This window comes from Ochotona princeps, chromosome 1, assembly GCF_030435755.1.
Source record: "Ochotona princeps isolate mOchPri1 chromosome 1, mOchPri1.hap1, whole genome shotgun sequence".
In the NCBI taxonomy this organism is placed as follows: Eukaryota; Metazoa; Chordata; class Mammalia; order Lagomorpha; family Ochotonidae; genus Ochotona; species Ochotona princeps.
Genome location: NC_080832.1, coordinates 44,675,947 through 44,688,515, shown reverse-complemented (window position 1 = coordinate 44,688,515; position 12,569 = coordinate 44,675,947). Strand labels below are relative to the sequence as shown.

General features: G+C 38.8%; 1 protein-coding gene and 1 non-coding gene across 2 annotated transcripts in view; both read left to right on the top strand.

Annotated features, from left to right (window-relative positions):
- Window positions 1–12,569, top strand: part of SLC35F1 (solute carrier family 35 member F1) — a 410,909-nt gene that overhangs the window by 188,048 nt on the left and 210,292 nt on the right. The window lies entirely within an intron of this gene.
- Window positions 7,386–7,549, top strand: LOC118758300 (U1 spliceosomal RNA). Its single transcript, XR_004995631.2, has one exon. It is a non-coding gene; the product is annotated as a U1 spliceosomal RNA (small nuclear RNA).

Genomic DNA, 12,569 nt, shown 5'->3' with positions numbered 1-12,569 from the left:
GACTTACTGCTTTGGAGATCCTACGAATTAACAGAAAATTTAGATATTACCGTGTACAGTGTCATTTCCTTCTGATCCAATGCATGCCTAAAAAACAGTGGGGTTTGTGAAGTGGATGAAGCAGCCAAGCCAATATTGGCTGTGCCCATCCAGTCATCACCTTTTGTGCCCAGGTCTGAGAAACCTGAGGGGATGTTTTCCATTGACCTGCCAGACATATAGCCCCCGAGATGGCAGCCACATGATGCTGAGTAACCCTAGATTGTGTTTGCTAATCTGTGAAAATGCCAATTGGACCCAAGTAAGTACCTTGCTTCTCTTCCCTTTCCTTTCGCTTTGCAGGCGAGAGGACCTTTGAACATGCAAATTATGTCCTAATGGATAAGATTTTGCTTTTTTGTGAGTGTGACTTATTCAAACTCAGATGATTGTGCTGGTGCTTTAAAATGACCTTTTGGTTTACCATTTCGGTTTTCCACCACTGAATTCTGCCAGCAGTTAACCAGTAATGCCACCTGACAATATCTGAGTTTGCATTAGATTATTGCTTCTCGATGGATGCCTCCTAGTGAATAGTCACTTAAGAGTAAATACAGCTGGGCTGGCATTGTAGTTTATCAGGTTAATCCACATCAGCATCCTATATGGGTACTGGTTTGTGCCCTGGATACCCCAATTTCCATTCAGCTCTTTGCTTATTACCTGGGAAAGCAGTGGAAAGGTCCATGTTCTTGGGGCACTGTAACCATGTGGAAGACATGAAGGAAGCTGCTGGCTTCAGATTGGCTCAGCTCTGGCTAGCACAGCCATTTGAGGAGTGAACCAGCACATGCGAGATCTTTCTCTATCTTGCCTTCTCTCTGTAAATCTGCCTTTCAGATAAAAATGCCTCTTTAAAAAGTGTGTATGTCCAAAAGAGTTAGCCAAGTGATTTAGTCTTATTCATTTATCTGAATTACACAGTAACAGAACAAAAAGAGAAAAAGAGGTAAGAGAAAGAGAGAGAGAGAGAGCAATATTTTCCATTCAATACTTTACTCCCCAAATGACCCCAACATCCAAGAATCCAGGAATCACATCTTGAACTCCCACAATGGGTATTGGATGGAGGGACTATCTTGTGCTAACTCCCCAAGCCCATTAGCAGGGAACTAGATTGGAAGTGTCAGAGCCAGAACTTGAACCACCACTCCAATATAGGAACATGGTATTGCAACCTTACTCTGCCAATTTTTCTATAGTGTTTTTTTTTACTTCATTTTGTTTCTTTTTTTCCCTTTTCTTTGTAAGATTTCTTTATTTATTTGAAAGGCAAGGCTACACACACACAGAGAGAGAAAGAGAGACATTCTATCCACTGGTTCACTTTCCCAAAAGGTTGCAACAACCACACCTGTACCTTGTTGAAGCAGTGTGCCAGCACCTACATCTGAGTCTCCCAGATGGGTGAGGGACCCACACATTTAGGCCATCTTCCACTGCTTTCTCAGGTGTATCAACAGGGAACCTAATCAGAAATGGAGTAGCCCAGACAGGAACTGGCAGCCCAATTGCTGTGCCACAATGCTGGTTCTTCCTGCAATGTTTTAAGCAGTATGCATGGGGCTGGAATTATGGCATAGCATGTAAAGCCACTACTGGTGACATCAGCATCCCATATGGGTACTGGTTTGAGTCCAGCCGCGGTACTTCCTATTCAGCTCTCTTCTAATGAGCCTGGAGAGACAACGGAAGAAGGATTAAATGTATTGGACTCTGAATCCACGTGGGAGACTGAGAAGCTCCTTGTCCTGGCTTTCAGCTGGCCCAGTCTTGGCTACTGAGGCCACTTGGAGAGGGAACAAGTGAACCAAAGATTCTCTCTCTTTGTCCCCCACCTTCTCTCTGTGTAACCCTGCTTTTCAAGCAGCACATAGTACAACAGAAGTATGCCAAGTTTTTCTTTCTTTTATTTCTGTTGTTAAATGCTTGTATTTAAGTGTACCAAAAAGATATTAGAGATCAGATTTTGTTTTTAGCTCTGACTGAGTCAGTATAGAATATCACTCTGGCATTACTAAGAAAGGTCAAATCTTAGTTTTACTATATTACCTATAAGATTCTGGGCAAATTACTTAATCTTCCTAGTTTTCGTCCTCCATGAAAAAAAATGTTGACCTTGTAGGATACTTATGAATCATAGGTAATGCATAAGACCCAATGCTAGAAGCATTGTAAATGTTAAATAAATGTTAGCTGTTTTCATTATTAGAAAATTTTGTATATCTTATTAACATTATTTTATTGTTTATAATTCTCACATTAATTAATACAGAAGTGCACCAAATATGTAGAAAATTAGATATAATATAGTCCTGAGCAAGACTTTTTTTTTGCAATAGGAAATTGAAAATAAAGAGATTATATTCTGTTGCTATCGCCTGATATGCCTCTTGAGGCTAGAAGCTGCAAAGTTCTAGGTCATTGTCAGTCACCTCACCTGTGGTGATCTGCACTCAGTCCAGTACCCCTCCATCTGTGAGAGACCCTTGAAGCTAAATCTACTTGTAGAATGCCTGCTCCATTCTCCCAACCCCAAATCTAGCCTTCTAGTATCTGCTGCAGCCACAGTTCTTTAAGCATCTTTATTCTACCAAAAGAGGGTCTGGATCTTCCCCTTCCTGACTCCTTCCACTGTGCCCTATAGAACCTGTACCACACTCTCTGATTTCCACAGTTCGTTCTCAAAAACTTTCCTCTGCTTCACCTGCCTTTTCCTGAAGACACACTCTTTTCTTGCAGTATTTTCTAAAAGTGAATGGTATCCCAGCTCTGTGGTTCCTTCTACTGAGACAGTACTTCTCGTGTTCTATTTGCTCTCTTGCATCCAGTGGTGACCCAGCACTTTTGCTTATGAGCACATGATTCACTGATACTGCCCATCTATCTCTGTCTTGTCTCTTCTACTTTTCAGTCCCATTCATTTGACTCTGTCTCAACTAAATCTGTGATGTCCATGTTCAGTACGCGTGCAGACAGGAACAATATCAACCTTAGCTCCTTCCCCTACTTCTCTCTGAATTGACCTTCTTACTGCTTCGCTTTCTTTTCATAAATTTGCATGTTGTAGTCACATTTTTGAAATCCTTTTTACTTATTTTCCTTTGGGCTACATCTATACTCAGTAATACCTTCAAGGAGAATTTAAGACATACACAAGTATTTATTTTTCCACAGTTCTTTGTTCCTCAGATGGAATGCCAGCAAATTTTATGTAACTCGTATAGCAGCAAGGATTTTCTTCATTGCCTAGCAAACCTAGAAAAACAAATACACAATTTACAAATGTAGGATTCTACTTTTTTCCCTAAGGATAGTATTCTTTCTTCTGCCTGTATGCAGGAACAATGAGGTAAAGATTAGACAAGTTATTCTGCATATTAAAAAGGCTTTCAAAGCAATGCTGACTACTTCTGGACTTACATGTGTGCATAGGTACATGTATGTAATATGTGTAGGCAAGCCATGTGTGTATGTATGGATACAATCCAATTTTCTGTATAGGACTGATCAGTGGAGAAGGTAGTGTTAATTAGTGTTGAGCTCAGAGAAAGATTATAGACATGTTCAGGATCAAAGACATCTCTAAATATTCACTCAAATTACAATATTTTCTATCGTACCTAAAGTTTTACCAGTAAAAAAAAAAACCTTGATTAGTTCTTAATTCCCACATGGCTTTAGCAGAATGAGAACTTCAGATCCTGCAGTGAGGTGCTGCTTTGTATCTAAATACTTTTTGAATCATTCCAGAAGGAATGAATGGTAGCAATTATGACGTATGATTTTGATAATTATTTGAAGAATGATAGCTTTTGTCCAGTCTACATTGTGATTGCATGTAACTCAAATACTTGATTCCCAAAAACCTTGTTTGACCCTGAATAACAAAAGATGTTAGTGTTTTGCTAGGCGACTACACTGATTCTTTGGAATTTTATAGTTAACTGTGTAAGTTTATCAGTTCCATTTCTTTCCTACAATTGAAGTACAAAGTTTGTGTTTCTTCATGATTAAGTCTTGTTTATTGTAGTGGTGATGATACCAAGATCAGTTGTTTCCCTAAAGCACCTTGTCTCTGCTATACTGCATTATCTCTAGAATGTGGGTTTAGTACAATATTTTCTACATGATGAAAATGACCAATCAACTACTATATCCACTAAATTGTTTTTTTCTTATCAAATGTAGATGGAGATTAATCTAACTTCTTATGTTATAGTGACATTTTATGAATATGCTATTTTCTCACACTGGGAAAATTAAACTTCTCATAAGATTGAATTGCAGTACTTACTGCTTTTCTTCATTTTGAATCATCCTAAAGTTCTTTATGCCTTCTCTCTTTGGAAAGCATTTCTTCTGAGTAAATTAGAGCAGTGTCAAGCTGAAGAAACTGAGAATGTAAGTTAATGAAGAAGGGTATCCAAGGAACAGAATAATTTAAAATGGAACATCACATGTAGGAACAATTTGTTTTTTATTAGAGAATGGTGATAGAGAAAACATGTAACTCAGAGGAAGTACCTAGGAAAATATCAAGCAAAACTCTATGATTTAAAAAAAAACCCTGAACATTTGAATTAGATGGAAGTGAGAAGGTTACCTACTCAGAATTTCAATGGGTCGTGGAAATGGTGTGAAATTAGGATAAATTTAATTATCCTCAATTTCGTGTTCTTAGCCACGGTGTATGTAGCCAGGAATGGGGTAACTTTGGCAATATGTTTGCCCATTTCTCTAAAGCATTGACTAATACATCTTCTAATGGCTTTTCTATAAAAGAATTGTCTTTCTTCTTTCCTATACCAGAGAGTCAAGGTTCATGTTTAAACTTTATTTAATAATTATTTAGGAAACAAAGTGCCATAGTTCATGTAGACAATGCCCAAATTCTGTTGCATTTCAATATGAATGTTATATAAGGAATTTACTATCCAACAATTAGAATGTAGGAACCTTCTCTGAAGGGAAGTTGAAAACTAAATTTGACCCAAATTATCTCTTCAGGAGTTATTTTTAAGTTACTATGTCTTACAAAAGATCTATAATCTATTTTCAAACAGAATGGTAAGGCATAGCATTTAGCATTAGTTGCTGAGTGAGTGCAGAAAATATTTCTGGAAGAAAAGAAAACTTCTGTTGAGACATATCAATGACAACTTTCACAATCCATTTGAGAAAATGCCCTGATTGTCAGGATGTACTGCAGAGAGATCTACTGAAGCCAAGGAAGGCACTAGTAAGGAAACTGTAAGAAATATTGAAAATGTGGTAGAATCATCATCTCAGTGTCTTAGGAACTTAAAAACCATGCCAGGAGCTAGGCTGCTTTTAAGTGCACATGAGTGCTGGCAATGCCTGCGTCACCATGTATCCTGAGCCAAGCGGAGGGACTAGGGTTGAAAAGCAGACTACACATACTGGGTCATTCATGTAAGGAGAGTGCCATTTATTGAAACTCCAGGCTGCCTTTTTATACTCTGCCTAGTTCCTCTCAGAATTTTTCCAATTCTCAAGAAGCTCCTAAGATCCCCCGGGGGCATAACTTGACAAAGGAGAAGCAGGGAAGCAGGAACTTGTGGTTAAGCCAGGGGCTAAATGTATCAAGCCATGATTGTGCATCCTGTTACCCCTTGAGAAACAAGCTAAGCTGTGGAGTTAACCCTTGTGAGACTGGACCCTGCACGTGAGGAATAAGATATTATAACTTGCTTAAGGATCTATTCTGGCCTGTTAATAGCCTGGAGTTGTTATTCTTTATTCCTTGTGTGTACCTTTAGGTGTAGTCCTGTGCTCAGCACATAGTTACTCAGGACTTTTTGTCATGAGGGAAGATGTTAGTCACTGGGGAGCAAAGGAGCTTTAGCTGATGTTCTTATGGAATTGTAATCTCATCCAGATAACTACAAATACCTGCAAAAACATACTATAAGCACTACAGAGGAAAATACTCACTGGTCTTAATGTTCCAAGCATGTACAAACAATAAGTTCCCCATGATTATCGGTCCCTTGATAATGTTTAGAGCAATGCTATAGGACCTCAAAACCTGGAACTTCTTATCCACCATGCTGGCAACTAATCACTGATATTTGGATGGTGGAAGAAAATAGGCACTTATTTATAAAGGGAAACTCAAGGAATGGGGGCAGCTATTGCCTCACTCCCCAACTCCTCAAGAACTTAAGCATAAGGTATCTTATAGCTGAAGTCTGGTTTAACAGGTCCATGTTAGGCTCATGCTCAGAGGTCTGGTTGGTCTCTAGAGCTCATTTCCCTCCTCTGATTGTTCAATGAGAAGCCAGCCATAATGTTCTTTGGGAATACTGATTAAGTAAGAGTGGGCTCCAGACAGTCTGGGAGCTACATACAAGTAATCGTGCCTTTTTCTTCAGGGCTTGAGGTTCTATTAAAAGAAAAAAAGGAAAAACAAAAAAAATCCCTTCAAACAAGACTGAACATGAAGATGAAGATGTACCTTTAGAGAAGATAAATTACCTCATGAGGTTTGTGATCTGGGATCCTGTGGCACAAGCTGAACCTAAACCATGATGCCTTCCATTTAGTGAGTCAGTAAGGCTGATTTGCAATCATTAAACCAGGACAAGGAAACTGAGCTAAGAGGGGAAAACTGGGAGATTGCAGGAGACCAAGGTTTGACGATGTCTATTGTCTAAATCCAAGGCACTGTACAAGGGCATGGGTCAGTCACTTTTGGATTCCATTCTGACATGATAAGGAATTGGAAATCATTCCTTCCATTCCCACAGCTGTGATAACAAAACTGAACAAACTGAAACCAACAGCAAGTCAAGAGAACTGAATTACAGAAGAAACTGCTGCTCTGAAAAATGCAAACATAGAAAAATATAGGCTAACAGAATCATAGCTTACACATTGTAGAAGTCCCCGGCTGAAGATAGTTGGGAGAGAGTCAATAAAATGTAATTGACAATTTGCTACAAGTTCAGTGTTGACTAGCATGAGTATTCAAGGATCCAAGAGGAGCCCATTCTTGCAGGGGTAGGAACCTTGGGTGAGTTGTACCTACAGGAACCGTGGTAGGTTCTAACTCCAAAGATATGATGAGAATATGTACCTCAAATTTTACTGCAAGTTCTTTACCCTACAGAGGTAAGTGTTCAAAGCAGAGATATAAGTAAGGTAAGCAACTGACAGCAGGACTTATTAAATGTGAGATGATGAATCTGCATTCATATTTGAATGTGCAAAACCCTACTCAGAAACATATCTGCCATGAGCTATCAGGAGAGTGTGGGAGGACACCAGAGAAAAATCCAAAAGCAAAGAAGCCAAATGGCAAAACAACAACAATAACAAATAAACTGACCTGGGGTACCATGATCATGCAAGTGGTTTTCCGAGGGTGAGACTCATTCATTGCACTTGGGATATGTTGACCCCTGAGATTTCCCCAGTTGTGGGAAACTCAACTGCATAATTTTTGGTGGTGTGTGTGAGGAGGCTGCGTTCATGCTGTCTCCTGAAGGAAAAAAAATCCTTTATGAGTAGGGTGAAGCATAATGAGTAAATATATGATCTTTGTAAAGCTTTCTGGGAGTTCCATGGTGCCTTCATGTGGAACTTAACATCTGCATGGCCATAAAGGCCTTCCTGGTCCTGGAGGAGATACAGGTGCATCATGGGGAAGCAGGCATACTAGATTCATATGTAAGAGGTGGAATTATAATGCAGGGCTGGCAAAAATTAGAATCACCTTCTAGTTCACCTCTTGCTATCTAATTTTCCTACCTACCTCCTCTATATCAAAGATGGGAGAAATACCACTTCCTTCATAGAAGAGAGAAAGTAATAATTCTGAAATATACTCACGTGTTTTGTGTTCACCTTGGTAAGGCCTATCTGGAAGGCAAACAACTGTAACAAAGTCCAGCCTGTTGTGGGTACTCAACCCTTGGTTGGACTTGTGCCAAGTTCTTACCTCCGCACAAGGGGAGAATTCAAGATGGAGCTTTCTCTGGTCCGAGACTGGCTCCACCTCTGGACCCCCCCTCCCTCGCAATGACCATCGGGATCGCTTCGAAAACCCCTCACAGCAAACAAACAATCATACAAACTAAAAAAAAAAAAAAAAAAAAAAAAAAAACCTAAAATAAATAAACAACAGAAAGTAGAACTTGAAATCTGACAGGAAACAGCTGGCATGGATTGGCTCATGCCTCGCTGGGTGGGTCACAAAGATTAGTTTTACTCCTCACCATGGTGCTGAGGATTTTCCTGCACACCCCCCCCAAAAAAAAAAAAAAAAAAAATGTTCTGCACCTAAAATGTTGACATATATCTTGTTAGAGTTACAAGCCAGTCTGGATTATCCTAAAATCTGCCAAGATCAGCAAAATTTTACTTCAACACAACAACTGGCTAAATACTAAGATGAAATGGACACGAAACAGCTGAATGGTGCCTTATGGCCATTTTAAGGTATAGAGCAGCCGGTCCTGTATATGAACTAAATTGAAATGTCAATGAGCTAATCATAGGTTGTGGCTAGGACTTGTTTTCCTTTTTTTTTTTTTTTTTTTTTTCTTTTTAATACACTGGTTACTCAAAACCATGTCAATTCCATAACATTGCAAATTGCTGTTGATGTTATATTGGGACTCTTAATTGACTGTGATGATATTCTGCCAGCTCAAACTTCAGACCAGAAAAGGTCTCCCCAAGAAACTGTTCAACCAATCTGGACAATAAGTAGCTGGACTCTATGCTTGGTATATGTTTGCAATGAAAGAATCTTGATTGAATTTGAACTGTAATACTGCATCAAGGTGGAGGAATCCACCGGGGGGAGGGGAGGGGGAGGGAGGGGGGGATTCCCAGAGCCTATGAAACTGTCACATAATGCAAAATAATTAACAATAAAAAAAAAAAAAAAAAAAAAGTATATGAGAAAACAGTATGTACTGAAGAGAATTTCACATACTCAGTGAGTGCAAGCAGCCTTTCTTCACAAGGAAAAATATGGTTGCTAACTCACCAAATTTGCAACTCTGACCAGGATCTGCTTGAATATTCAAAGAGTGTGGAGATTGGCCAGGGCTTCAGTACTGCTTGCTTCCCTGTCCCTTTTCTGAAACTACCAGAATTGGCGTTGTGCCTCTATATAGGGCTGGAGGACATGGTGTGCATATGGGAAGTGAGTGAGTCTCAGGTGCGTGATATAGAATGGGCATGCTAAACCTGCCATTGTATTTCCAACCAGTGTACATGGAAGGGGATATTTCCAGCCAGTGCTTGAGTGTGTAGGTGCTGCTGTCAGTTGCTTTTCACTCATTAACTCCCTAATTGTCAACATCAAACACACCTGGGAAAGGTTAAAAAGAAAAAAACAAAAAACAAAACAAACAAAAACCCAAAAATTCCAGCCTCTTCTAACACTCCAAAAAAGAGGCCCACAAAGGTGTAAAACCTAATCATAGGACTGTGGAATGCTTCCTCCCACACTTTGTCAGCGTATCAGTAGAGTTGCTCTATAATGCCAAGCATTAATGCTGAAAGAATTGCAAGTCCCAGACATTGTTTAAAGAGTTCCTAGAAACACCCAGAAATGATACAAGAAATAAAGGCAAGAACATTGAAGGAAATTGCAGGCCCTGACACCTCAGCTATAACAAGTGGTAAATACAATCTAACTCCTAAATGTACTACTATGATGCACAACAAGTATGCTATTGATTTGCTCCTCTGTGAACTGGGCATGGCCAAGGAAAGACTTGGGGGACTTGAAGATTTGTTAATAGAAACTTTAAAAACTGAAATACAAAGACAAAAATGAATAGAAATCACTTCGCAGAATAGCCAGGAACTATGAGATGGTTATAAAGATATGCCATACATCACGGGAATAACAGAAAGGAAAGAAGAGCAAAAAGAACAAAAAAAATATTTGAAGTAATGATGGATGAAAATCTTTCAAAAGTAATGACAGACAAAAAAAAAAATCACAGATGCAGGAAGCTCAGAGAACATCAAGCACTGTAAGTAACAAAAATGTACACCTATTCCTGTCTTAATCAAACTGCAGGAAATCAAAAAGGAAAAAATGCTGAGGCAAACTGGAGTGGGCAGGGAAAACTATCTTACCCATGGAAAAGTAAGGATATAGGGTCAGCATTGTGGTGCAGCTGTTACCACTTTCATTAAAGTGCCAGTCAAGTTCTTCTGCTCCATTTCTAATCCATCTTCTTGCTAAAGTGCCTGGGAAAGAGCAGAGGATGGCCCAAGTACTTGAGACACTGTCATCCATGTGGGAGACCTGAGTGGAGTTCCTGACTCCTGACTTTGAAATGGCCCCGACCTTGATGCTGGTGGCCATTTGAGAAGTGAACTTGCAGATGGAAGATCCCTCTCAGTGCCTTTCAAGTAAATAGATAATTCTTCAAAAAAAAAAAAAATACAAATTGCATTAGGTTTGTCTCCAGAAACTGCCAGTAAAAAGGAAGTGCAGTGACAAATTTAAGGTATTGAAAAAAAAGCATTACCAACATAGCATTCTGTATCTACAGAAGGGAAATAAAAACCAACAAAAATCCTTCCCGGTAGATTTTTCTTACACAAAATGTTAAAAGAAATTCTTTAGAAAGAAGGAGAGGCTTAGAGAATGAGTAAATGAAAATCTAACAATGTCTTTTATTTTTTTCATCTTTAATAAATAACGGTTTCTTCAAAAATAGGAAGAACAATGTATTGGATGATTGTGGTTGAGTAAGTAAAGTGAATGGCAGCAATTTTCTAAGATGGAAGAATTAAGAATAATCGATTATGCCTTGTACTCCCTATAAAGCAGTTTAAGCTATTTGACAGTTGACTTGAATTATTTGTAAATGTATATTGTAACTCTAGGGCAATAACCAATAAGTATTTTAAGGAAATGTAGTTGATATATTAAGAGAGGGGAGAAAATGGAATCTTATAAAAAGGCTCACTTAGAATAAAGAAATCAGAAAAAGAGCAGAAAAAAAATACCAAGAAACCAATTGGCACACAAGAACTTTATCTAATATACTTCTAATTTGATCTCTAGACCATTTTTAGCAAATACATTGAGCTATTACTGACTTTTAAACCCAATAGTTCTCCTTTAGGAGTTTTGCCAGCTATTTCCTTAGGTACTGCTCAACATCAACCAGCTGGTTTTATTGCCAGCAAAGTTCTGCACGGATGTAATACAGAAACTAATACTCTCATTATTTACAATGTTCTACTTTTCCTATTAGGTGCTTTCCTGATGCCTTCTAATCAAGCAGTTGTGTGTAAATAGAATTCTATTTCTGTGTGATTGTGTTACACTGAGTGCCATTTTAAGGAATTAAATTTTTAATCGCCAAAACAGTAAGATAGTCCAGAGCAGTATCATCTAGGGTATCATTACTTTTGTGAAATAGAATTCCAGTGTATTTACAGTTAAAGATGTTAGACTTGACCTTAAGCCTTGACCACTGAGGCCATTCCCTATTTGTGTTCAGAGATACAACTTTAATTCAAACTTCACGGCTAGTCCACTGAGTATCTCAGATGCAACATTAACCATCATCCCTCATTGATGTACTGTCATGGAGCCCAAGAAAGAATGATTCACAAGTTGGTATGTCAAAGCTAGCTATCATCAATCTGCAAAGACAAGTGACAAAGAAAAAATTTGTAGAGGAAGAGAAAATCTTAGAGCTACTAAAATGGAGGAAAGGGGGAATCACCAGATAGCAGTTATACACTGAGTATATGCTGGTTAATGAAGCAAAATATTAGTACAAGCATAGAGCACAGGTGAAATGATAGAGGAATCCAAGGCACAGGGATGGCTTTAACAGTTACACTTTATTCTGTTTTATTACTTCTAGAAATAAAATACTTTTGTTCATGACATTTTACAGTCCATGCAACATCTAACATCAATTATTTCTTTGGAGATTCAACATCAGATCTCAAGTAGGATGGTATGTTTTGCAGACACTAAACTGCCCAGTAGAGTATATTCATTGTGCCAAACCAAATGTACCTTTGATGCTGAGACTTGTATAGCCCTATTTAGATAATTTAATCTTACCTATGAAATTTTGTTCTCATATCCCTCTTCAAGTGCCACGTAATTCTGATAGCTTAATGCAAATTTTACAAATAATAATGAATAAATGACAGAATTTGTAGACAAAATGATAGATTTGCTTTTTTTAAAGATTTATTTATTTTTATGACAAAGTCAGATATACAGAGAGGAGGAGAGACACAGAGAGGAAAATCTTCCATCAGATGATTCACTCCCCAAGTGAGCACAACGGCCGTTGCTGCGCCGATCCGATGCCAGGAGCCAGGAACCTCTTCCAGGTCTCCCACGCGGGTGCAGGGTCCCAAATCTTTGGACCGTCCTCAACTGCTTTCCCAGGCCACAAGCAGGGAGCTGGATGGGAAGTGGAGCTGCAGGGATTAGAACCGGCGCCCATATGGGATCCTGGAACGTTGAAGACGAGGACTTTAGCCGCTAGGCCACG